Source organism: Apis laboriosa, unplaced genomic scaffold, assembly GCF_014066325.1.
Source record: "Apis laboriosa isolate Shangri-la unplaced genomic scaffold, ASM1406632v1 scaffold68_cov148, whole genome shotgun sequence".
Classification (NCBI taxonomy): domain Eukaryota; kingdom Metazoa; phylum Arthropoda; class Insecta; order Hymenoptera; family Apidae; genus Apis; species Apis laboriosa.
In genome coordinates this window covers 3821947-3848120 of record NW_025224135.1, presented here as the reverse complement: position 1 = coordinate 3848120, position 26174 = coordinate 3821947, and the positions used below count along the sequence as shown (strand labels likewise).

Here is a 26174-nt window from a genome sequence, read left to right as displayed (position 1 = left end):
TTTCTCAGATCCAAAGATTTTTTTTTCTTCTTTTTTTTCCATTCCTTGAAAAGTGATTATGACAATCTCCTTCGATTCTCAAATTTTTTTTCTTCGTACGTAGTGGAATTACGAATGATGGACAAAAAGTGTTTGCGACGTATGATCCATGAAATAACTTTCTTCTGATTACATCAAACTTCTTTTTTTACTTCCCAAGAATTTAATCGTTATGGAATTATCAGTCGTGAGCACTTTTCCTTAATTTTATAATTTTTCTTGTCGCATAGATAACTGTCATTGAAGCATAACGCCCGATCATCAATCGATTTTAAGAGAAATACCTCATACTTGTGTTGAACGGATAATTCAAGATAGGTCCACCGCGATTCTCACATTCCAGAGAACAGATATTTTTTCTTCTATAGAATAACAAATATCGAGAGAAGAATATTTCCACTTTTATTCACGTGACATCGCGATGAATTTATTTTCATCAGGGACCTTCGATGAATCGAAGAAACCTTTCTTTTCATTCGCTCGAAAAAAACACGAAAGAAGAAAAAAAAAGAAAAAGAATTTGATAAACAAAATCGATCTCTTCCTCGCTGAGAGCAAACACGAAATTCGAATTCCTTCGTTCGAAAACGCATCGAAAAACAACGACAAATCCATATACCAAAGAGTTGCACAAAATCGATCTCGCGAACCATCGCACGGAACAAGATCGATCGCGATCTTGGCCGTCGGTCGTTCGATCGATCTATCGATCGATCGGTCTATCGATCGTGGGACCAAAGAGGTTGGACGGAGGCTGCCGCCGCGTTTCTGGGAAACGCGCGCTTCGAAAATACGCGCGCCACGGCCGCGTATATTAATCTCTTTCTCTCTCTTTCTCTCTCTCTCTCTCTCCTCGTTTCGATCGGCGTGGCGGCCGCTAGCGCTAGAAAATGGCCAGTATCCGTGTAAACTGAATTGCGCCGATGTCAGCGTGAAATTAAAACGTATGGAGAACCGGTTCTCGCGGCGGTGTAGCGTGCGTGCGCGCGCGCGCGCGCGCCTGTTCCGTGCTCGTGCCTCCGCGAATTTCATCGATGAATCCCGCGCGAAAATCCTTCTCTCGATTCGAGAAAGGACATGGAAAAACAAGAAATAAAAGAAGCGTGCAAGAAAACTCGCGTGGTAGATCTCAGAAGCGGAGGAAGCGTAGTCTTGGATGATGGTTTTCGGTTTCGAGCGAAGGAAGACGAATAAGAAAAGCTTTTCCTCTGATATATTTTTCGTGATTATTATGATCGATCGATCGATCGATCGATCGGAAAAAAGGATTAGGATGTGGCGTAAGAATCGAGGATAAATTCTTCTATTATAGTTCTTTTATGGAATCGCACAATTAATTAAGAACATGTTAAAACTTTCTTCCTTAAAGCTTGTGGCCTTTTAATTCGAGTAAAAATGTAAATAGGAATGTTTGAGGATATTTTGGTGAAAAAAGAATCCATTTCTTCGTTCGTGCTCGTGTAAAATAAACCTGTGACGAATGTTTGACATTTTTTTTTTTTTTTTTTTTTTTTTTCCCCTCCCAATTCGATCGAAGCGACACGTAATCGCGTGTTATTTTCTCGGCGAGTGTCGTAGGTCGTTGCGGGCCGAAACTGGCGGAACGTGTCGAGAATACGAAAGAGGGAGGTTCTGGAGCGGTTTTTCTGCGGCTTCGAGCCCGAGGGCGTCCCCGAATCACGCTAACGGGTGATTACGATGCCGACGATTTCCTTCAAACGTTCTATCCCCGATTCTAAAACCCATCGACGATCGACCCCCCGAAAAATTGTCAATATTTGCCAATTGTTGGTGAAATAACATTACGAATCGTATTCAAAGATACTTTTCAACCACGTAACCCGAAGTGGAAGAATTGTAAATTTTCATTGGTGAAGTTGTACAGTAAAATTCGAAGTAAAATTTCGAAAGGCGCGATCTTCGTTCGCACCTACTTTGTGATTACCCGTGAACAGTGCCCGAAGTGGAATCCTCGAAGTGGAAAAATTGTCGATTATAATCGGTTATTGGTGAAATTGAAACAAATTGAAACATTCAAAAAATATTCTTCGTCACACGTATCTAATTACCTCGAATATCAAATCTATTAACGTGCAGAGTGAGGAAAAAAAATTATCAATTTTCGTCGTCTATTGGAAATTATACTCGCTCGAAGATATTCTTCCTTTGTTATTAGACCTAGTTTGGATATAAGAAATTTATCCCAGTGCCCAGAGTGGAAAAAAAAAAAAAAAGAATGGTCTATTTTCAATGGAACAATTTCGATAAAGTTTACGATAATTAGTCGATAAGATATTTTTCTTCGTGCTGGAGAGGAAAAAAAGATAATCGAAACGATCGAAGTGTGGTCAAGAGATCATTAAATATAACGATTCTATTAATACTTTCTGGAAGCTATTTTATATATATATATATATATATATCTTGTGCAATTATTTTCGAGAGGTTCGTGTTCGAGTTACGTCACAAAGCTTACGTTTTTTTTCCTTCTATTAAAAGCCGTGTTAAAAGAAGAATCGAGTTTGGAAAGGTGTCGCGACATGGTTGAGAGAAAGAAATTCGTGGGACGCCTCGTACCGATGGTTAGCGGTTGAACGAGAAAGTACCATAGGATATTTATACAGGTTTAACACGCGAGACCGAAGTTACATTTGATACTTTCACCGATGCCGATGCATCTTCGCCAATTCGATCGAGACTTAGCACGCGTCCGAAATTTCGAATTCCAATTAAAATGGCACGGTTTAAAGTGTGACGTGAAATAATTGATTCCAAGTTTCGTGTTTCCTCACGTTTCATCCCCCCTCCCGAATAAGTCAAATTAAATAGCGCGATAGATAAAACTATATATATAGAATAATTTTGACGTAATTGAAACGTGACTGAAAAAACATTTTTTTTTATCGTGGAAAAATATATAAATATAAGTATAAGATAAAATGAGTATTGTTTCAAGAAACTGTATCGTTCGAGTTTAAAATTGAATTATTTTTAATTTGAAATTTTTAATAATAAGCAGTGATGCTCGAGTCATCCGATAGATGGTAGAACTATAGAGCAAAATGGTGCACGTTATAATTGATTACGTAAATTATACGTAAAATTGTTAACAGAGAAAAAACTAGGTAACTTGTCGTTTGACTCGAATCTAATCTAATTGTCGTTACTTTCGTGAACGTGTAATACATTATTCTACATTTAAAATCATAACTTCAATTACGTTTGATCGTTGTTAATATCTCTAATATCAATTTTCATTCGTAACTTTTCTTCTTATATATTAACTCGTCACGATATTTTTTACTTATAATTTTAATTATAAATTAAAGTTTTTCTATTCTTCAATATATAGAGTCGATCGATGACACGAATCGAGTTCACTTTGTTAAACAAATTTTTTTTAATTCGATTAACGACAATCGGACAGAAAATCTCGTAAAAAAAAAAAAAAAAACGAAAGAATAAAATCCTTATTGACAAGATCACAGACAGAAGGTGACTCTATCTCCCTATCTCTTTCAGCCAATTGACAGATCCATAATTGGACTCGCCAGTTCCTCCTTTCAATAACGCGAGATAATTCTTCCTGAATCCTCGATTCAGTCGCGATATTCCTAGGCAAATGTCAAGGAGAGTGGAAACCTGTTTGCTTCCAGGATCGAGGAACCGTTCATGCGATCGTCGAGATCGGTCCTACGTTGGAAATTCGGATTGGAAAGAGTTGCGATTCCATACGGATAAATCTCATAAGCGCAAAGTTTAGCAATTTTTTTTAGAGGCCAAAAATGAATCGTTTTTGATCACAATTGATCAAATTTTCTTCATTAATACTAAATGACTTTCAAGTTAAAATTGACAAGATTCGAAAAAGTATTTTTAATAATTAATTTCAAGACCTACAATTTTCTAGATCTCATAAACAACTTTCGAATTAAAATTGGCAAGATTCAAAAAAGTATTTTTAACATTAAATTTCAAGATCTACAATTTTCTAGATCTCATAAACAACTTTCGAATTAAAATTGACTTCAAATTTTCAAATTAAAATTGGCAAGATTCAAGAAAGCATTTTTAAGATTAAATTTCAAGATCTACAATTTTCTAGATCCCATAAACAACTTTCGAATTAAAATTGACTTCAAATTTTCAAATTCTTCCTTACTAAATGACTTTCAAATTAAAATTGGCAAAATTCGAAAAAGCATTTTTAACATTAAATTTCGAAAAAAAAAAATTTCAAAGATCTATAATTTTCCATAAATTTCCTCCCCTTCTGTAAAAAACTTTCGAATTAAAATTGACAAAGTAAAACGTACAAATTCCAAAATCTTCGTCGAAACTTTGTATCACCATTCTTTCTCAAAACCGAGCGGTTCAAAATTTCTTCCTTCCCCCTTCACGAACGAATTTTCGAATTAAAATTGTCAACGCGTGGAAAAAGCGTATCCCAAGGCAGATCGAGTTTTTCTTCGGCCTCGTTCCTCGAATATCGTCCCGTGATCGGACGTGAAACGAGATCGGGCGGATCGTTAATGGACGGCGGCGGCTACGTTGCACGCGACACATCCACGGCCAATTATCGCGATATCCCGAAACCTGAGGGAGGGAGCGCGCTAATTCCGCCTTTTCCCCGCCCGTCCCTCGCTTCTCACGTCGACGACGGCCGTCGTCCAACAATCTCGATACCTCGAGATTCCCCGTCTCGCGAAGTTTCGTTAGATTTTTGATATAGCGGATAATACAGTTTATATATTAGTACGCATCGTGTATATAGTAATATATAGTAGACGCGTGATTATTTATCCCGAAAAGGAAAAGAATACGGAGAGAAAATAAGAGAGTTCGCGGTTTCGTCGAAATACGAAAACGTGAACGAACGAACAAATTTCCCGTTCTAATTGTCTCGTCGTAAATGCAGCAACAAGTGAGTTATATATATATATATAAAACACACAATAACGAAGAAAAATTTAGAGTGGACAAAAGTGTTTAAAAAGTGTCCGGGAGAGATTCCTCTTTCCTTCGTCGAGAAGAGTCGCGACTACCGCGCACGAACGTCGCGTCAACCGAAACTCGTCCAACGAGTCTGGACAAAGGAGAGAGGGCGCAACAACAAGTCCGTGGCAATTTGTCGGCCAATAATCGTGACGAATTGTCCGCGGGCGACATTGTCGCGGGCGAAATACGGAGGAAGGAAGAATGCGGTTGGTCGGGATTCGGGAATTTATCGTTCCGCTATCTTTATTTTTCTAACCACCGAGGAGGGGGGAGGGCGCCACTGTCGCGAACATTGGTAAAAAAGGAACAATGCTTCGTACATCGTGGAATAGTATCGTCTTTTGAAACGGGGTTCTTGGCATGCTAGACTAGTGCATCACGCCCATCGAAAATAGAAACCGTATATTTCTTTATCGTCGTTATTTCTGCTTTTCATCCTCGTCGGAAGAATTGGAAAGGGGATTTTCGATTGTGTTAACTGTAACTGGTGAATTCTTAGTTAAGAAAAAAAAAAAGAAGGATCGATGGAATAAATATTATAAGTATATATATAAGTAATATTATTTCGTGAATTATAAGGCTTGCTTTCATGTACCTCGAGATGTATGTATAAGTATCGTTGAGAATCGTGATGGATACGTATATACGAACTGAATACTGATCTTTCAGATGGCATGTCGTTCGCATGTATGATGTAACGCAAGTAGAATAGATACTTTATAAATAAGTTTAAGCGATATTATTGAATATTTTATTTTTAATGGAATTTAGAAATATTTAGGAATTCCCTAGAGGACTCGTCTCGAATTGTCTGTGATATATATATGTAATATATACGGATAATAATAATTCTACTCGAGGATTCGAAAATATGGAGTGAATCATCAATCAATCACCCCGATTTTCTAGTTTCTTCCTCCTACGCTCTTTTCATCGCGAAAATGGCAAATCACTCGTGATAATTGTATAATTGCTACTTGTCAAATGCTGTCTATCAAACGAGTCGATAAACACGTAAGGATTGTTTGAAATGGGCGACAAGAGTTCGATGAAATTAATTATAATTTCACTTTCTAAAATATTACCTTCAAGAGGTATCTCGTGCCTCGTGGACGATTGTCATAATTACATTACTCTGATTGATATATTTTCTATTTTATATACGTATATATTCTTCTTGTATACACGAAACAAATTTATTAATTTATTAACAATATTATTAACAATATTAACAATATTAATATTTTTTTTTTTATTCGATTACTTACGCTTCGAGATGAGTTGATGAGGAAATGGATGAGGAATATCACGTCAGGATAAAAGAAGTGTATTATTTCAGTCGAAACATTACTCGATTGATATATTTTCTATTTTATATGTATATATATATATACATATTCTTCTTGTGTACACAACAAATTTATTAATTTATTAACAATTGAATTATTAACAATATTAACATTTTCTTTTTATTCGATTACTTACGCTTCGAGATAAGAGTGTATTATTGCGACGGAACATTTCGTTTCTCTTCTCGTTCAAGAAATTTCTTCATCTTGGAAAAATTTCGATACTTGTTCGATATTGCGAAAGTGAAATTTTTCCGATTCTTTACACTTACTGTTAAACGAAGATTCGAAACAAGTAGATTTATTATTAAATCGTTAAATGGACGATAATCTTACTTGCAGCGATAATAAAAGAACAATAAAAAAAAACTCGAAAATAAACCTGCCCGATTGAATTTCTATTTCTACATCTCCTCGATGTTTTAAAATTAGACTCATCGGTATATAGACGAGAAAGAAAATTTTCTACGATCTTTCTGAAGAGAGCAATACCAAAATCTCATTGCAATAACTCGAAGCCTGTAATCCAAACTCACGACAGAAATTCGAAAGAACTCACAATAAAAATTTGAAAGAACTCACGACAGAAATTTGAAAGAACTCACGACAGAAATTTGAAAGAACTCACAATAAAAATTTGAAAGAACTCAATAAAAATTTGAAAGAACTCACAATAAAAATTTGAAAGAACTCACAATAAAAATTTAAAAGAACTCGCAATAAAAATTTGAAAGAACTCACGACAGAAATTTGAAAGAACTCGCAATAAAAATTTGAAAGAACTCACAATAAAAATTTGAAAGAACTCACGACAGAAATTGGAAAGAACTCACAATAAAAATTGGAAAGAACTCACAATAAAAATTGGAAAGAACTCACGACAGAAATTTGAAAGAAAACTCGAAAAATTTGAAATTTTTTTTAAAAAAAAAAAAAGGAAGAAGAACATAAACTGAAGAAAACAAAAGGAAGTTTTACTTCACGGTGAAACGAACTCGTTGCCATCCTCTTGCAGCCGAGGTGGGGAGGTTGCGGACGTGGAAACGGTAAATCATATCCGCGGCCGTATCGAGCACGAGTTTCGCGGGGCGGAAGGCAATTTCGCACGACAAGCGGCGGCCGCCGCCGATACAAGCGTGGAATCCGGTAGAGGGGTTTCGCTTGGGAGCAGAAGCGTTTTAACTGCGCGGATACCTGGACGGGGGGAACGGTTTGGAGAACGCGAGGCCGCCTTCCGCCGGTCGCGCCTTCGATTTACGACCGAATTTTCTGCGTCGCGAATCGCGCCACGACCCCCGAGCGCCGAGGACGTTCCAACGACCGGCCGATCATCTTTCTCCTCGATCTTCTGTCCGAGTCGTCGCGCCGAGAAATCGGTATGGAAAATGCCGATTTATGGCGGAGAGAAGAATTGTTTTAGAGGGAGGGGTTCTTTAGAGGGATCGGTTTCAGAGATTTTTGAAGGAGATTTGTTTTTCGTGTTAAGTAAATAGATTGCGGGTTTTTATATAGGGAAAGAGTATATTTCTTTGAGCGTGGTTATGAAAAATTGATTATTTTGATCATTCCTTTTGTATAAATGATAGATATGTGGAGTTTGGTGGGAGTATTTGTTTAAATGAATTTATTGATATTTTTAAATTTTCGGACGAGAGAATTGAAGATACGACTCGTTTCGTTACTTTTCTCCATTCGAATCGATTCGAATATTAAAATCCATCGTTCTCGGAAATTTATCAAATTTCTTGGCAAATTTTCGAGTCGAAGGAATTCATCTCTGTTATTAGTTTTCGGCCATTTTACTCCATCTTTACGAATATTTAAATCCATCGTCCATGACATTTGTCAATTGTCCTCCTTTTTCATCGACAAAGAGAAATTTTCATTCGTCTCAAAAATCATCATTTATCGCCATCTTAGCGAAAATTTAAATAATTCACTTCAAAATATTCTTCTAAAATAATTCCATAGTAAATCCGTCGTCCAATTTGTCAATTGTTATCCTTTTTCATCGACAAAGAGAAATTTTTGGAAAAAATTCACTCGTCTCAAAAATCATCAGTTCTCGCCATCTTTGCGAATATTTAAATAATTCATATTCTACCAAAATAATTCCATAACAAATCCATTATCCATGGAAATTTGTCAATTGTTCTCCTTCTTTCATTTTCACGACAAAACGAATTTTTTAAAAATTTCGAATCGAAGGAATTCATCTCGTTATCAGCCATTTTATTTTTTGCCAATATTTAAATAATTCACTTCATATTCCTCCAAAATAATTCCATAGCATATCCATCGTCCAATTCTTGTCCTTCTTTCATTTTCACAACAATTTTTTAAAAATTTCCTCCAAAATAATTCCATAGCAAATCCATTGTCCGTGGAAATTGTTGTTCTTTCATTTTCATGACAAAATGAATTTTTTAAAAATTTCGAATCGAAGGAATCCATCTCGTTATCAGCCATCTCACCTCCATTTTTGCCAATATTTAAATAATTAACTTCATACTCCTCCAAAATAAATAATAATTCCATAGCAAATCCATCGTCCAATTTGTCAATTGTCCTCCTTTTTCATCGACAAAGAGAAATTTTCACTCGTCACAAAAATCATCAGTTATCGCCATCTTAGCGAAAATTTAAATAATTCACTTCATACTCCTCCAAAATAATTCCATAACAAATCCATCGTCCAATTTGTCAATTCTTGTCCTCCTTTCATTTTCACGATGAATTTAAAAAAAAAACGAATTTTTTAAAAATTTCGAATCGAAGGAATCCATCTCGTTATCACTTATCGCCATCTTCTGTTCTCCACTTTTGCGAATATTTAAATAATTCATATTCCTCCAAAATAATTCCATAGCAAATCCATCGTCCAATTTGTCAATTCTTGTTCCTCTTTCATTTTTACGACAATTTTTTAAAAATTTCGAATCGAAGGAATTCATCATCTTACCTCCACTTTTGCCAGTATTTAAATAATTATTTTAATAATTATTTAATTAACTTCATATTCCTCCAAAATAAATAATAATTCCATAGCAAATCCATCGTCCAATTTGTCAATTGTCCTCCTTTTTCATCGACAAAGAGAAATTTTCACTCGTCACAAAAATCATCAGTTCTCGCCATCTTAGCGAAAATTTAAATAATTATTATTAAATATATAATTAATTAAATAATTCNTCGCCATCTTAGCGAAAATTTAAATAATTATTATTAATTATATAATTAATTAAATAATACACTTCATACTCCTCCAAAATAATTCCATAGCAAATCCATCGTCCAATTTGTCAATTCTCGTCCTCCTTTCATTTTCACGACGAATTAAAAAAAATTTTTTAAAAATTTCGAATCGAAGGAATTCGATTCTTACTCAAAAATCATATCGGTTATCAGCGGCGTTTCTCCTCCACCTGCGCGCCTCCACCTTGCCCACTTTTTCCACTCGAATCGAAATATGCCCCTCACGGATAAATTCGTCACGGTCGCCGTTTCACGGATGGGGAAAAAATCGCGCCGCCCCAACAAGAAGAGTAACGCGAGCAAAGAGTGAAACGAAACCAGCTTGTACAATTACGTCTGTCAACGACGGTGGATCCGCTCCATCCGCTAATAAACCGGCCGATCCCCGAGATATTATCGAGAGCCGAGCGGCGGCGATCGCCATCTGGCCGATTATTTCACTTTTAGATCGATACACGCCGCCTCACGGCTCTCTGGACGATCGAGAGATCTCTCTCGGAATGCTGAATCGTCGAGTGAATTTTTCCTCGATTCGCAATCGATGGAGGTAGTCGGTTGTTGCTGCGAATTTTAACTTTCAATTCAAGCGTTGAGGTTAATTCTTTCTATTTTATTTGATTGGATTATGATGCAAGAATTTTCTTTCTTATATTTGTAATATAATTAATTGGACAACTTTGTAATTATTATAATATTCAAAACAGGATTTTTATCAAAAGATACAAAGTTGTGTGCGTTCACTTGAGCTATTGAGAGATTGATTTGAAAAGAAAAGAAATTGAAAAATATCCAGCAGAGGCTAATTGACATTGACAATGAATGCTAGAGAGCTTGAATTTTATTTATCGTCAATCGGTAAAGGATGTCGTAAATAAAGTCTCTCGGCCGATTGATTGCCGATTAAACGTTCGAAGACAATAGTTTCGAACCTGTCTTCACCGTGTTCGCGTAGGCATCGCTTTTTTCCTCTCCTTTTTTTTTTCCACCGTCGAACGCGTTCTTGAACGACCTCGCGATGATAATCGCGAATTACGTTGACTAACCTTGCATTGTGACTTTAACCGCGGCTTTCCCTCTCCCTTTTACGAGCCTTCGATTCGATTTACGTCGCTTGGAACGGAAATTCGCCATCTTCCAACTGTCTCGACACTTTTACTTCGTATTTTGCGATCAAAAATATAAGTGATTTCTCACGCAAGAAGAATTTATAATTAATCTTCGATCCGAATTCTATTCCTTCTTACGATTTACGAATTAGCTCGCTAATTTACAATTATTTAAATTTAGAAATTCATCTTTCCCCCATCCCCCCCCCCCTCGATAAAATTGTCTTGTCAGTTTATCGTTCAAAACTTTCGTCGAGTTAGAAAACTTGTCATCTCCAATAATTTAACCCTTTGCACTCGTATGTCGCCGTATAGGCGACATTATATATTTTACCGTTGCACTCGTCTGTCGCCATACAGGCGACATCTTACATTATTTGGGGTGAAATTATAGCCAGATAATGTTACATAATATTCATTTAATTAAATTTATTTACAATTAATTAAAATCATGTTTTCAAGAAATACGACGTCCCTAACATATTATATAGATTTTCATATTTCAAAAGAGTGTGAGATGCAGATTAAATACGTTTATTTGCTAATTTTTTTCTACTAAACCGGAAATTTTAATTTATGTTACGTTCGCATAAAAATATTTTCCTTTCGATTGATTATGAAAAAAAATTCCGAGTTGATTGGTATCCTTATCGAATATATATACGAGTGCAAAGGGTTAAAATTCTCTCGTGATTTCGTTCGATTTTATGATCTGGATTCGAGCCGAGTCGAGTTTCTCGAAACTGGCGTTGAAAGCAAAAGGGGAGAAAAAAAGAAGAAGAAGAAGAAGAAGAAAAAAATGAAGAAAGGGAAAGAGAGACACGTGGGATCGAAAGTGGCAACGATAAGTGGAAGGAGAGAGCGGAAACACGGGAAGGATGGTAGCCCGGAGCCGATCGACCTGTCATTACTCCACCTCGATAGGAGGCATGATCCAAAACCGTAAATTACAGAGCACATCCTGGACTCCTAGAGAAGGACGATGCGCGCACAGAGACGGAGGAGGAGATAAGAAGGGAAGGAGGGGAGGGGAGCGAGGCGCGGGGGGAGAGAGGATCGATCCGCACGAGCGGAAACACGAAACGAGGCGGCGTGATCTGGCGTCGAGGGGAATTAAAACTTGGACCCGACTATTCGCATCGACTACCGATCCACTCGACACAAAGGAAAAGACGGGTCAAAGACTTTCAGAATTCTGATCATCATCGCTGCGCGTTTCAATGGTGGAATCGTCGAGAATATTTGCTGCGATTCGTTGTGAGGGAAATTGAAATCCAATGTGAGGTAAAAAAAGAAAGAAAGAAAGAATTTATCAGGTTTTGACGAAGTCGAAGTGTGAAATAGAAAATGTACAATGTATGTATGGTATATTCTCCAGAGCTAATTTTCTTTCAAAGATTTAAAAATCTATGAATCTGAGCTTAGTATCTTCTGCGTGAATATGGCGATACCGTAATACCTTTTTCTCAATTTTTTGATTCAGGGATACGTTTTAAAGCAATTTAGCTTCTTTCGACACACTGTAAATTTTATAACAAATTTTGACGATTTTATTCAAGAAGAGAAAGCTTCGATTGATAAAAATAATAAAAACTAAAAAAAAAAAAAAAAAAAAAAGGAAAAAATCGCAAACAGAAAGCAGAGTTTTGAAACGATAAACGAAAGGATACTACGCTAGTATTTGGAGCGCGTTAACGGCGAGCGTGGATTGTACAACTTCATCGCGGGGCCGAATATAATTAACGTCAAAAGCGCGATACCACTGACAAGCGTTTGCGTTTCAACGCACGCTCGTTCCAGCTTTGAACCGTGACGCGTTACGTTTCAATTCGACCAAGAAATATATATCCCTGCTGCTGTATTAACACGTCTTTTTTTTCTTTTTTTTTTTTTTTTTTTTTTTATTTTTCACCGCCGAATTTTCCACGTCGATACGATCGTCACCTGACGAACCGACGGCACCGACTGCGCAATTTCGTCGAACAAAATGGAGTATCTTGAGAAAAGAACTTCGGGCAACTTTGAACGTGTAATTCCTCTCCCTATTTTTAGCCGTTCGATTGTTTGAACAGTATGTTAAGTTGTTGCCGTGTTTCTTAACCGATATATCGCGACATATCGCGATAAAAATCTTATTGGAATTTCATTAAATATTTGCTCGTTAATTTTTATAAATAATTTTGAGGATTCGTGAACCGATCGATTCGATGGAAATACTAATTTTTATTATTATAAATATTCTTATATTTACCGATATTTTTCTTAAATTAGTTTCGCCCATAAAATTTTGACCTAACCCAACAGCAGCGTAATCGAACCATAATCTTAATCTCTTTTTCCCGTTAATTTCTTTAAAAAAAGAAAAAAGAAGAAAACAAGATTTCGCGGCACATTGTGAGTTTTAAGCAGGTAATATTAGGATTAAAGGCTTGTTCGTGTAAATAATTGGTGATTGAAGGTGTTAGATGGAAAGTGTCGTGTAAGTGAACGAAAAGTCCGGTGTTAAGCCATTGGATAATTATAACGTTGGAGGCCTCTGATATATTACGTGACAAGTTTAGTATGCGAGTAATTATACAGTGCCCCTCGTATTATGGAAACGGACAAAAAAGTGGCAAGTTTTATTTTAAAGTAATATTTAGGCGAGCCTTTTTCACAGTGTTATGAATAACCTAAAAATTACAGGGACCGAATATTTTCTTGCTTAAAAAAAAAAAAAAAAAAAGAAAGAAATTTCAAGGACTCGGGCTTGATCGATCTAAATTGCTGTGTATCCTATACACAGGCCAGGCTTGTATCCAAATAATATAACAACGATGCCTAATCACCTGATATCAAAGTTAAAATTTATGCACGTATCAAAAAAATACGTATACGAAAAATTTCAAGATTATATGTCTTAATGGAAGATAGAGAAAAAAAGAATTCGAAGATAAAAGAATTGTCTAGATTCAAACACTTCTTGAACACGCGAAAACCGACCGAGCAAAGATTCAAAGGGGCCAAACAACTCCAAACAACCTCGAACCAAAGAAGATTCCACTCCAGGAAAACCGAGAATCTCGATCGCGCGACCATCATCCAAACACTCGACGATCTTAATTTCAATAACTTCCAATAACATCTCCTCTCCTCACCTCATTTCTCGCCTCCAAACTTCGAAAAATCCAAAAATCGGTGAAATCGGTGAAAAAAATTGCAATCAGTCACGTGCGTAACAAAGTTCCTGTTACTGGATCCGTATCCCATTATTTAAGTCCGTTGCGGGCTCTCCGATGTCTCGTTTCAGCCGGAGGCTCGAAATTATTCCTCCCGTGACGAAGGCGGCGTTAAACGGGGTAGATCAAAGTCACATTGTTCGTCTTTCCACCGATGCTTGGTAACCATCCATCCCCCCCCTCGCGGGTAGAGAACACGGAGAAGAAGAAACGAGGAGTAAGAACGAAGAAAAAGAGGAAGGGGAATAAAAGAGGAGGATGAAATTCCGCTTGATATCGATCGTTAATGGCCGGTTCTCGATTCCGTGGGTCGCGGTTGAACAAAAGGGGCAACAAGTATTAACGATCGTGGACCGCGAACTGGCCGATTCGGTGGCCGATCCCGCGTCCCGATAACGTTCCACCAGCCTTTTTTCTTAATGTACTAATGCGTAATGCCAGTGTTTAATGCCGTCCCGGCCGCGTAATCACGGTGCTCTCCCGCGGCTGTAACTGATTGAAACCGGCGTGTCCTCCTCGCCCGGGTAAAGGGGACGCCGGGAAATTATCCCTGGAATCGAGGGGAGCCGGACGATATCGAACCGATTCTTTCCTCGAAGAGCGATGTTTTCTTCGAAAATGGATTAGAGACAGAGGTTTCGACATTATTACAATTGCGCGAGATAAATTTGTTTGTTTTCGTTCGGGTTTTATTTCAGTGGGGATGATTTGTCGATAATAATTGGGACTAGAGATAACAAGTTTTTAAAAAGGATACGAATATTCGCGAGAAAAGTAATTGGGTATATAATTTTGTTAGGCTGAAAGGGAAACTTAGCTCGGGATTGGAATATATCCCGTATACGTTTAGAGAACGTGTTAAGTAGGCTTAGTTTTTTTGATATTTAACCCTATTTTAAGAGGCTTTTAGCACGAACGTGTGGTTGTGGAGGAAATATTGGTGTCGGTTTTTGTTAAATTTTTGCATAACGTTCATAATTCATATAGGAATATATTGGCCGTACGTAAGAAAACAAATATTAACTCTCGGAATTATTCCACAGATGTAACATAAATACACTATTTACTATATTACACGCAGTGACTAATATCGGTGAATTTAAATAGAAACGTTTGGAACTGACGTTACGTCTTTAATGTCCGTTTTCACGTTTCGACAGACCGAAAGATAAAACGTAACTTATTTTTATCATTTACCGCCCGTCTACCCCCGCTCGATCGTCGACGAGAGTACATATACAAATTTCGTGAAAGAAACGTGCCAATCACGATTGAAATCTCCCGAACGGACGACCGATTTAAAAAACATCGTTGAAACATCAACCGTAATTATCGAAACACGATCGAGACGCGACATGAAACCGTTCAAATTCACTTTCGACCTCGATTATCTCTCGAAAGAGAAACAGAGAGAGAGAGAGAGAGAGAGAAAACAAAAACACGATCTCCCCTTTTTCAAGAATCTCGAAATCACCCGTTGTAAATTCTCGAGGAATAACCAAACAAAATTGCCTTACGTAACAGATCAACCGCCGTCGCCGTCGTCCCATACACTGTTGCAAAAAAAGGAAAAAAACGGGAGAGAAAAAAACGTGGAAAAAAAGCGCGCACGTACGCGCGCACCAGACGGAAGGAGAAACGCGCGGTAACAGGCCGAAACGGAGACAGAGACGATACGTACGAGGTTTTTCGAGTGGTGGGGAGGGAGAGAGAGAGAGAAAGAGACTGCAGGTAGCTGCAATCCAATTTAAAGGCGGATATCCACGCGAGATCTTCACGATTTCTACACACGAATAAGACGGCGCGGCGCACCGGCCGTGAAATCATATGCGGTGTCCAGTCACGGATGGCATTGCCGTCGATCGCTGGTCGTCACTACTTTCGGAGGGAAACGCGGATCGTTCGCGATCGCGCCGACAGATGGCAGCAGCGATCGGGAACGCCATCGAGTCGAGTCGAATCGCGTTGACAGTGAGGTTCCATCGAGGATCGAGGAGTCGCGTCGGTTCAGCCGCAACGCGTGCACGCGCTCTGATCCGAGGAAAGGATTCTTTTCTTTTGGTTTATGAGAGAAGAGAAAAGCTTGGGATTAAGAATTTTCGTGGAAATTTTGTGAGAATGAGAATGAGAGTTGGAAGCGATGGTTTTGGCCGATGTAAGTAGTTTTATCTTATTGTTTTTTATCTTGTGTTTTATGTAAAAAAAAAAAAAAGGTTCGATCGAAGGAAACTTTAAAAATGAAAATTTTGAAAGCGTTGCTATAGAGAATATAGTTACTTTTCTTTTTTTTTTTTTTTTTTTTTTTTTTAAGAGATTAGATTTATTTTTATCGATTTCATCGCAGCGCACGTCAAAAGTTTTGGTTGAAAATTTTCACGGGAATTTAAAAATTGGAAAAATTGGAAATGAATATATGAATATATATATAGAGAGAGAGAGAAAGAGAGGTAGAAAAAGAATACAACAGATATAATTATTTTCTAGACAGATATTTATTTTTATTTCATTGCTTTTAGTTTATGCGAAAAGACAAAGATTGGAAATTTTCGTGGAAATTGAGAAATTGAGAATTGGAAACGACTGATATTAACAAATATGAGTGGAAGAATATATTTTTCCTTTCATTAAACAATATAGAAATATATCCATTAAAAAAAACATATATTTAATCTCCAAAAACTATCGATCAATCCTTGCACACAAAAAATTAAAAAGAAAATGAAACTAGTCGAAACAAATATCCACCTTATCAAACTTATCCTTTTACAAAAAAGAAAAAAAAAAAAAGAATTTATTTTCTCTTTCTTTTGCGAAACGAGTGCCAGACAAAAATTCTCTTAAGAACCAGAGATCGCGAATTAAAAATAAAAAAAAAAAAAAAAAAAAAATAGTAATCGTAAAATTCCTTTGGATTGGATAAGAACAAAAAAAGAAAATAATAATAATAATCGAGTTGGAAAAAAAAAAGAAAGAAAAAAAAGAAAAAGTTCGTCTCGATGGAAAGAAAGCGATAACGATCGAACAATTTCACTAACGCGATCGGTAATTGCCGGAGACTTAATTAAAGGACTAATTGGGTGGCGAATGGAAGGACGAATGGTGCACGCCCAGCGAATTAACAACGGCCGCGACGATGCTGCATTCTTGCTTAATTACGCGGTCCGCGTATCAATCTTCGAAGACGCGAAGAGGATCCCCCTCGCGTGAAAGTGTTCGAGTCGACGGTGCGCATTTAATTTAATCGTTTAATGTCGCGTGCTTCGCTTTCTTTCTTCTTTTTCCCCTCTCAATTAAATTTCGATCGATCCGATCGAATTTTTTTCAACAATTCGTGTCCAACTTGTCGATACGAAAAAATTTTTTTCGTAAAAAATTCGATACAATTTTTCGATCGAGATATAAGAGCGAGGAGAAAGAAAAAGAGAAGAGACGTGAAACTCACTTTTACGCGAATCCCTTTATTTTCGAACGTTGATACGGTTTCGACGGTGATTTCGTATCGCGTATTATGTATCGGGCTTGTTGTTTTGAACGGTGTTCGAAACGTGTTTCGCGCTCAAGGCACGTTTTATGCGCCCATCGAGTACACGCGAAGGCCGGCTGTTATAACGGCGGCGCGACATTTTTAGATTTTAGAATAGGAGAATTCTCGAGAATATATATATTTCTCGAGAGTTCTTCCCATTTCGAAAATCCCGTTTCCAAGAATTGGCGAGAATTCTTCCTCCGATCGCAGCATAGGAAAATAGAAGAAGAGAACGTGATAATTTTAAAACGTAAAAGTCGCTTCAAAAAAAGATGCGTAGATTTCCAAGAATCCGTTAAGGCATTTTATTAAAAAATGCCCCCCTCCCCGACCGATCGAAATAATAATCAAGAACCGAGCCGATAAATAAACTCGAGACACCTCTCCCCTCTCCCAAATTTATCACAATTAACACGAGCATCATCGCTTCTCAGTTTCCAAGAATCATCATCGCGTTTTTCGACGCAGAATCTCTCGATCCAAAATAATCAAAAAACCTCGCGCGTTAAGAGCAAGGAGAGAGACAATTCGTTGCGCAATTTCGAGTATTTTCGCAGAGAGAGAGAGAAAGAAATATATATATATATATATATATACATATATATACACGAATAATAATGGGGATTGTAACGGGGAGAGAGGCGATTTCATTACGACGATTTTTCCGTGAGAAGAGGAGCGGCGGCGGCCACCGCGAAACGCGGTTAAACGCGATTCACATCGTCCCGATTCTCACCGGCGATGATTTATTTTTTGTTTAAATTACCCACCTTCCTAGTCAGCCGTTTCCTTTCCTTTGTTTACACCCGCGCGTATAAATCCTTTCGATCGGTACCCGTGTTCTTCCTTCGTGTTCGGGATGCGCAAAGGGAAAGGAGAGAGAGAGAGAGAGAGAGAGAGAGAGAGAGAGGAAAAGTGGAAGGATTTATCACCACTTGGACGAGGATTTAATTGGAAAAGTTTAACGGGGGAAAAAGCGGTACTCGGATGAAGGTTGTGGAAACGATTGTTAACATGCAAATACAATTGGATAATTGAATTTACCTCCCCCCCTCCCCCCTTTCTCTCTCTCTCTCTCTCTCTCTCTCTCTCTCTCTCTTTTCGTGGGATAATTTTCGAATCGGCTCGGATCGTGTCAACCGTAATGTATAATGGTTAATGAAGAGGGGATCTTTGTGTGAAACGCGATATATAATATCGTCCCGTCTTTACATAAAAATTATGGAAAAACACGCTTAATATTATTGATAATTTTATTGAAAACGTTAGCGTGTAAATAAGTATCTCGAAATTGCTGTTTTCTTTCGCTCGAAAGATTTACGTATGATGCGTATAAGATTGGAGTCCCGATGATCACGATACGTAAAATACGTATAAGGGGAAGAGGTGACCGGGGGCGATTCAAGGGACAGTAAACGACGCCGTTGCTGACAGTGGCGCTGCCGTCTCACGATGGTAATCTCGTCCGCTCTCGGCGCGTTTCATTTTTCATCCCACCTTTGAACGCCATTGGCATTAACGCACCTCCTCTACATCTCGAAATCGACGGGACCGATTGTCAATTCGATAACTGCTACAGAGAGAGATAGATAGATAGATAGATAGATAGATAGAGAGAGAGAGAGAGTTTTTAAAATTTTTTAAGAAAAAAAAAAAAACTATTTTCTTCGCGGCCTCGATTTTCTATCGATTCCAAAGTTTTGTCGAGTTATTTGTAATAAAAGGAAATAATTTATTTTCGCGATTATTCGATCGAAAATCTTCCGTCCGCGCAAGAAAACTAAATCTAACTAAAATTCCAGCGTGAGAATAATGTATATCCAAATTGGTATCCATCATCCAACTCCTTTCTCGAACTGTATATACACATACACATGCACACACGCAGGTTCAACGTCCTCGTGATCTATTATCATTATCATTATCCCATCAGCGGTGGTGGAAATTAATAAAATCCCTGCCCTCCCCCCGTGGGATAGGGGACGTTCGAGTTCATCGGCCAATTTAAAGGACATTAGATGTCCCAAAAAGCGGCGTATAAAGAGGGAAAGAAAACGTGTGATCGCCCGGAGGTTCGACGGCCAACCGCAAAAAGAGACGTTCTAGCGTGCGGAAAGATATTACCGATTATATGGTATCAACGGTTTACCGATTGCTCTCACGTACGCGTGATTTCGCTAATTCGACTGTTACCGCCGCCCCTCCCCTCCCCGCCGCCAGTTCCATCATTACCGACCCCCTTTCTTCTGCCCCCGAGCCGTTCAATTTGCTGTCCCCCGAATCCATTTCGAATCCGTTTTCGCTTCTTCTCTTGCCCGTTCACTCCCTTCCTTTCTTTTTCTCTATTTTTTTGTTTTTTTTTTTTTCTTTTTTTGCGCGCGCGCGTGTCTCAAGTGCGGCAAATCTTTTTAGGTTCGAACAGATATTAGGTGGGCACTCGTGTGAATGAATGAATTTCATTTTTTGTGGCGTGTATTCCTCGTTAAGAATATTTTGGAAGGGATTCAGAGATTCGTAGAATAAAGTTTGGTCAATTTTCATCTCGGGTAAATAATTAGTTTTTAAAAGTGTATCTAGAATAGATATTTTCGTCCCAATTATATAAGTCGAAACGATAGCTATTCAAGTAACTATTATTTTCACAAATCACCTAAATTCTCTCGTTAATTTCCAGGATTAATCCGTGTGTGTAGGAAGAACGAGAAAGAAAAAGAAAAAGAAAAAGGTTCCCTGGAATCCTCCACTTTCACCTTCGAGCGACCTCTCTCTCTCTAGAAAAAGAAACTTCTCCCTCTTAAAAAGTGCAAGAGTCAAAAAGTGGATTTCTCACGTGGATTTTCCTCCGTCTCTTCCGTGACTCTTCCGCCTGTTCCGCGCCTGGCCAAAGTGGACGATGCGGTTGGCGCGCGTGTGCGTGACCGGCGGGGTCCGGCGGGGTGGAAAGCGGTTCCGCGAAACGGGTAAACGGCCGTGGTTACGTGAAGCGAACGCCTAAACGGTGGCCAAGTTGTGTGTGTCTGAGAACCGCGGCGATCGGGCACCGTGGGACTCGGGGGGCCCCGAGTCTCGTTTCGATCTACTCGAATTATATAGAGAGAGAATGCGAGAATATACGGCGGGAATCGGTTCTGGAATTTTACGTAACCAGTCGAAACCGTTCTGTTCTTCGATATTCCGTTGCCCCGAACGGGTGTCGCGTGGATAGGATCAAGGAATCGTCGTTTGATTTTTGAGGTTTAAGGTGAAGATTAACGTGTTGATGGATGTGATGGTGATGGAAATTGAATGAATGTTGAGAAATTGTTAAATGGAAAGGAGAATATTTGAAATTCAAGATTATTAATAATGGTTCTTTGTGATGATATTTAATAGAAATTGCATAAATATTGAGAAATTGTTAAGAGGGAAGGAGAATATTTGAAGTTCAAGATTAAGATGTTAATAAATATGATTCTTTGTAATGGAAATTGAATGAATGTTGAGAAATTGTTAAGAGGGAAAGAGAATATTTAAAGTTCAAGATTTAGTGTTAATAAATATGATTCTTTGTGATAGTAGTTGATATTTGATGGAAATTGTATGAATATTGAGAAATTAAGAAAAGTTAAGAGGAAAAAAGAATATTTAAAGTTCAAGATTAAGGTATTAATAAATATGATTCTTTGTGATGATTTAATGGAATTTTATGTGATGATATTTAATGGAAATTGTGTGAATATTGAGAAATTGTTGAGGGAAGGAGAATATTTAAAGTTCAGGATTAGGATAGTGATGGAAATTGAATGTATGTTGAGAAATTGTTAAATGGGAAGGAGAATATTTAAAGTTCAAGATTTAGTGTTAATAAATATGATTCTTTGTGATAGTAGTTGATATTTGATGGAAATTGTATGAATATTGAGAAATTAAGAAAAGTTAAGAGGAAAAAAGAATATTTAAAGTTCAAGATTAAGGTATTAATAAATATGATTCTTTGTGATGATGATATTTAATGGAAATTGTGTGAATATTGAGAAATTGTTAAGAGGAAAGAAGAATATTTAATGTTCAAGATTAAGGTGTTAATAAATGTGATTCTTTGCGATGGAAATTTCATCAATATTGAGAAATTATTAAATTGAAAGGAGAATATTTAAGGTTATATTTCAAGTTCAAGAATAGGATGTTAATAAATATGATAGTGATGAAAATTGAATTAATATTGAGAAATTGTTAAGAGGGAAGGAGAATATTTAAAGTTCAGAATTAGGATGTTGATAAATGTGATGAAAATTGAATTAATATTGAGAAATTAATAAATGGAAAAGAGAATATTTGAAATTCAAGATTAAGGTATTAATAATGATTCTTCTTCTTCTGTGATGATATTTAATAGAAATTGCATAAATATTGAGAAATTGTTAAGAGGGAAGAAGAATATTTAAAGTTCAAGATTAAGGTGTTAATAAATGTGATTCTTTGCGATGGAAATTTCATGAATATTGAGAAATTATTAAAATATTTGAAGAGAATATGTAATTCTTTGTGATGGTTGATATTTGATGGATATTGTTATCAGATTTTTGTAACCAGGAAGAATTATAATCACCGTTTCAATTTATTTCAATAATTTACTTTAGATTTGAAAGTCTAAATAATTTTTTAATAGTACGTTTGTTACTCAAAACGAATAATAATTTTCAAAGATTCATGATCATCCATTGTATTGTATAATAATCTTTAGACTTTACTCAAACCAATTAGCCATTCCTTTTTCCAATAATAAAAAGGTAATTAAAAATACAAATTCACGTAATCGAACAGATCTTCTTTTCTATTTGCCCTCTAAAAAAAAAGAAAAGAAAAAAATAAGAAAATATATACATTTCCAAGTAATCGAACACAACGTTTGACAGTTCCTCCTCTTTGAAAAACAAAAAACACTGCCGAATAAACGAGTGGAGAATTACAGGAGGACACTGACCTCGCAGAAAACCGAATTTTGAGGGGAAAGAATTTTAACACGATCCCGTCAAGTGTTTCCTTAAAAGATCGTTAATCAATTGTGGGAACAAGAAAACGAGCACCAAAAACTCTCTAATTCCGTGGCACCCGGGTGCAAAACGTTTCCTCGAGCCGCCTTCGTTACCCCGCCACTAGAGCAAAGATTAACTTTTCATTAAGCGGAGGAACCTGGAAAGAGAGAGAGAAAGAGAAAAAACATCCTGATAACTTATTCTCGAGTAATAAACCTTCAGTCTCAGAGAAATCTGGCCGAGTTTAACAAAAAAAAAAAAAAGAGAATCTAAAAAAAGAAGAAGAATGGAAGTGCAAAAGACGCATTAAAAAAAAGAGGAGTGAAAAATTTTCTGGATTTTTTTTTTTTTTTTTTAAACTAAGAGAGAAATCGTCGATAAGACGCGGACAGAGATTCGAGATTTCGCAAGATTTTTGCGGCCAACTACGCTAAATATAAAACCGTTTGGGCGGAAGCTTCCACTTCCGACGACGCGTTATGAACACGTCGAACAGCGTTCAACAACGTGTCTCTATTATTCCCGTCCGACGTTCTAATTGCGACGCGGCCAATCGTCGCGGACCCCATTGCGACTCGAATCGAGAGAAGGGAGTGGGATCTTAACTGGCTGTGAAAATTTATGGTAATCACCCAGGGACGACACCTAGCGTGGCGCTCGTGAACAATGTGCGCGACAGAAGTTTTGACAGTTGAAAGTGCTCGAGATACCAAAAAAAAAAAAAAAAAAAAAAAAAAAAAAAGAATTACACAGAGCACAAATCGAAATTAAAATTAAAACGTTACATCGAATTTTGTGAATCGAAGTGAGTCCACAGCAAGATACGTAGAAATTTTCTTCGAAACTGTTGAATCTCCCTTTCTCTCAATAAGGCGATAAGAATAGTAATAGAGCGAACAAGTTTCTCTCCAAAGATCGAGCAAAGTTGATGGAAAACCGTATACGAAGAGTGTTAGAGACACGGTTTTCTTTTAAAACGGGGATGGGCAACGGTGATTCCTATATAGATCGTCCCTGCCGGCGTCGGGTCTTGTATATTTACGCATACCGTGGGTCTCGACGTAACGCAGGACGGCACCGCGCCGCGACGCTTTTCGCGTCCCGCTGTATATTTCTTCAAGCACGCACACAAGACGCAGCGCCGCGTCGCGAGCCAGCTCGAACGACGCCACTCACGAAATTCGAGGCGAGCGCCGCGCGTTATTTTTCGCATCGACGCATCGACGCCGCGGCGGGCCGACCGACGCAAAGCCCGAATACGAGTTTGTAACACGAGATGTGACCGCCATTTTGTCCTTTGTCGCGATTCCTTTGTTTTTCTTTTTTTTTTTTTCTAACGATATCGTTTTCTTTGGTTATTCTCTTTCGTTTCGACGAAGAGTTTCACTTCGTTGTGTTCGAGGATTCCTAACCTCTTTTTCTTAGGTTACTCTTGCAATTATAGTCTTTCTCGTTTTGTTTATTGGACAACTACTGGACTTTCTTTTTTTTCTCTTTATTACGAGAATCGTTTCGGTTCCTAACCTCTTCGAGTCTACCATTTTCTTAGTGAGTTTGATTTTTTTTTCCTCTTCTTTTCGTGGATCGTTGCAAGTTGTTAAGTTATCGACTTTTTAATTTGAGAAAATTCTTTCTTCTTTTGATAAGTTATAAGTATTAGACAATTGTTTTTTTTTTTTTTGCAGAATTTTAAATACATATTTTGTAAAATATTTTTGGAAAACACGTTTCAATTTCGTTCGATCTCTCGTTCATAACGTTGCATAAACATTGCACGAATATTCGGTAGGAGAGAGGAAAAAAAAAAAAAAACGAAGGAATCTTAATTTAAACTTTTTGAACCGAAACAGACGAGTCTCGGTTGTAAACATTCTCTCCGGAGCCGAACTTCGAGATTTCCCAAGATCCTATTAAACTATTGGAACCCGTTGTAATTCTGTAATTCTCAATTCTTCTTAAAAAATTAATCGTTCAAGTATATAAGAATATAATAAACGATCGTGACCCACTCTGATCGATCATTGTTAAAAAAAAAAAAAAAAAAAAAAAAAAGAACGATCAATGAATGGAACAAGTGACTGTCGCGAGCAAGAAACGCGAAAAGAGAAAACTTCGACCTTAACGCGCGGATCTCGATTCTCTGAATTCTTCTGTCCGACAATGACAAGGAGGAAGCGGGGAAAATACGAAACGACGGAAATCGCCGCTTTCCTTATTCCTTATGCGCGCGTCAAGTTGTGTTTTCTAGAATCGAAAAAAAAAAAAAAAGAAAGAAAAGAAACGAGAGACGATTTCTTTGAATTAACGACGCCTTATGGCCATCGAGACTTTAATGAAGAAAATAATATATCGCGTATAATAATTATACGTGTCGCATGAACAGAAGCCAGAAGAAATTTATAATAGTAGGAAAGTATTTTCTTTTTTTCTGTATTTTTGCTATTAGAGAGCTCCCTTCCAATCTTCTTCCGTCTCTCATTTATTTTATTTCTTCTTGCGTTGCTGTTTCTGGATGTCGGTTATAAGAACACCTCTCACGAACAGGAGAGGTGTTCCTCCTTCTTCTTTCAACGCGTGACTTTTCATGCGTGAAATACTCATTAGGCACTTGGTCTCACTAACGAATCAATTAGCAGGATTCTTTGTTTTTCTTCTTCTTCTTCTTCTTCTTCTTCTTCTTTGCTCTCTTAATTTCTTCTCTTAATTTTTTTCGAGGAATAAAAGGGTAATTCAGATTTGACCTAAAGGCACTACTCGATAATAGATATGCCAGTTATGTTGGAAATGTATATTATTTACATTTGCCTTAAAAATTAACTGGAAATCTAATTTGGAGAAGAAAGAAGTGATTTCCTAAAGAGGAGGTATTTTAACACTTTGAATTTTTCGTTTCGCCTTTCTCCTTCTCGACATTTACTTACGTTACAAATTGCAGTTACAATTATTTATTTATTTTTTTTATATTTATCCTTTCTGACGACCAACAGCTGATCACGAATAGTACGAAGAATGATCAATTATTCTTTTTAATTTTATCCGAAATTATCACAATTATTAAAGTTGATTGAATTCGTACTTTTGATCCAATACGTAATATGTACAATATATGATAATCCATGAAAAAGTGGAAAGCATCGTTTCGACAATCTTGCAATCGAAGATATTCCAATCTCGTCCACGATATCGCTTGCAACGACATTAAACCCGGTTCGTTATCGTTAACGAGCGGGATTGCCCGGTCGGTAATTCCGTTCCCTCATTAATCGAGATCGATTCAACGCGCGCAACGTTTCGCCGCGACAACTCGCCTAGAACTAATTGCGCTAAAGAGAATAAATTAGTTCGTTTGTCCGCCGATTCTATTCTTATTAATCGAGGCACGATTACGTAAGGCGGCCTTCCACGTTTCGCTAATAAAAAGTTTTATCTTTTTTTCTTTTTTTTTTTCTTTCTTTACCGGAATTATTATTATTATTGTTATTATTATAAGGTTTCACGTTGCAATTAGGAGGAGAGATACTCGTCCGTCTTTTTCTTCCTCTTTTCAACATCGAGAAGCGGTAAATTTGACTCGAAGCGGATTAATTGATCGATGGCTGATCATATCGGTACGCGACGTTGATTTTTGAAACGCTTCGTTGCACGAGCGGCCTTGACACGCAAACGGG

At 37.3% G+C, this 26174-nt stretch overlaps 1 protein-coding gene across 2 annotated transcripts in view; it reads left to right on the top strand.

Annotated features, from left to right (window-relative positions):
* LOC122718901 overlaps nt 1–26174 on the top strand; it is a 362222-nt gene that overhangs the window by 329654 nt on the left and 6394 nt on the right. The window lies entirely within an intron of this gene.